Source organism: Lissotriton vulgaris, unplaced genomic scaffold (genome assembly GCF_964263255.1).
Source record: "Lissotriton vulgaris unplaced genomic scaffold, aLisVul1.2 SCAFFOLD_1765, whole genome shotgun sequence".
NCBI lineage: Eukaryota > Metazoa > Chordata > Amphibia > Caudata > Salamandridae > Lissotriton > Lissotriton vulgaris.
The window spans coordinates 188,296-190,306 of record NW_028243646.1 but is presented as its reverse complement, the minus strand read 5'-3'; the positions used below and the strand labels follow the sequence as shown (position 1 = coordinate 190,306).

The following is a 2,011-nucleotide window of genomic DNA, read 5'->3' as shown; positions in this document are numbered from 1 at the left end:
CCTCTGGTTGCCCTGTGAAGATGTGGTTCTTTTATACCCGAAAGGTACCCTCAAGAGTTCTACCTAGATGAGTAATGGTACGATAGCGTGACTTTTGTACAGAGTTATCATACAGAAGATGCTGATCCAGCTGTGCATGTCTTAGGCAGGGGATTACGATATGATACTAAGAATCCTCTTGCATGCGTGGAATACACACAGGGGAGACATTTGTATATCTCCAACGGCGGAATTGCGTCCTGATAAATCTAGACTACATAATTTGTTTAATGCTGTCGTAGATACATCAGACTGATGTGTGAAAGTGGTGGTGTTTTATGCACAATAACATATGTACGCTTTGTATCTGAAAGTGTTTTTTCTTTGGACAAAATGCATTGCTGTGCTTTTATTATGATCAATAAAAAGTTTAAAAAAAAGAATCCTCTTGCATAATAAATGAGGCTAGTATTTGAAGAAAACCACTCAACATTTATTCAGAAAAAAACTTGGTTAATGGTCAGCGCCAGAACCGTTATGTAGGGCAAAGTAGGACAAATGTAGGTGAAAGGTTGTGCAGCTACCTTGGTCTATATTGGGGTACATTGGGGCTCATAACATCCATTCCTCATCCAAAGGACGATAATATTAACCAATGCTAAAATCTGCCTGTTTAAAAAGCATAAATACATTGCTAAAATAGGATTATAAAATCATCTAAAGCATGGTATTTGTTCAAAATTATGCAAAAGTAAAAAAGGTCTATAAGTCCTCTAAATAGCAAATATATTGTTAGGCCAACTGAGCACATTGAAAGCCATGGTGCTCAGTGAGAGCAGGAGAGATACCTAAAACAAAACAATATTTTCGAATTCCGATTTGGCTTGTTTTGGAAAAAGGCAGAATTGTTCCCATCACACAGAGAGCCGAATGTTTAAGTGCCCTGTGCAGCAGATGCAACATCAGTGTCACTTGCATTCGCATATGACGGTCCCTGTGACACCTCTTGTATCAGGTCAATGGAGCAAAGGTGATTATCTTGCTGTCCGTGGTTTTTATCCCAGTTCACGGTAAGACAAAATTAGGATTACGGGATTTCTAGACCCTTACAGACCCTCTAGTTACTAACTGTTTATTAAACGAATTTCTGCATTTTTTCTCTGTCATTTTTATCTTCGGGGATGGTTTTATTAAATCCCTTTATTTCGCCTCTTGTTTTATTTCCACAGTTATATTACTGTCACTACCTGGCACCTACCCTGAACCATCGTTTTAGACCAGAGATAATAGCAGAACAATAATATACGACTCTGTTTGTATAAAATAAGGTACGTGTCTACTTTGTACCAAGCGAGACACACTAGGTTGGAATCATATTGTCATCAGGGGTACTAGTACTATGATCCCGCCATTCCTCTGAGTGCGTCACCCCTCTCTCCACTGACTGACATCCCCCCGTTTTTTTCTCTTTTTGCATTTCAGCTGTGATCTACTTTGTTAGACTAAAGAAGCCTATCCCTGCTCCTATGACTTTATATGCAGATATTTGACCTCGATAGGTAGGTCATTTTGCATATCAGGCCTGAACCTGAATTTAGGTATATTTTTACACATATGGCAAAACGGTAATTTAATGTGTCCTGATGTTTTCATTAATATAGCATTTCCTGCTATGAGGATCCCATGATCATTCTACAGCCTGGGTTCTATCCTTCTTGGTGCTGCTTCTTTTGGTGTTTTATCCAAAACGATATCTATGCGATTTCAGGTATTTTTACCTCTAGTATATGTTATCTTTTTATTATCTCTATTATACAAGAACTGAGATTCTGATAGACATTACAATGAATGACAGGTTGAGCCACGAGCAGTTCTTACTTATGATTTCGGTCTAGTCTGTGTTATTGTCTTCATGTAGTTCCTGTTCGGTTACCAACCTTAGCATGGTCACGCTAATTTTGTGAGACTGGCAGTCCCTCATGACAGAAACTGTTTAAAGAAGGCATCAGCTTCTTTATATTTTCCATTCTGT

General features: G+C 38.4%; 1 long non-coding RNA gene across 1 annotated transcript; it reads left to right on the top strand.

Moving 5' to 3' along the window:
* Positions 1–1,015: 1,015 nt before the first annotated feature.
* LOC147668272 (uncharacterized) lies at positions 1,016–1,739 on the top strand. Its single transcript, XR_015304137.1, has 4 exons — positions 1,016–1,049; positions 1,209–1,307; positions 1,462–1,538; positions 1,641–1,739. It is a non-coding gene; the product is annotated as an uncharacterized LOC147668272 (long non-coding RNA).
* The last annotated feature ends 272 nt before the right edge of the window (positions 1,740–2,011 follow it).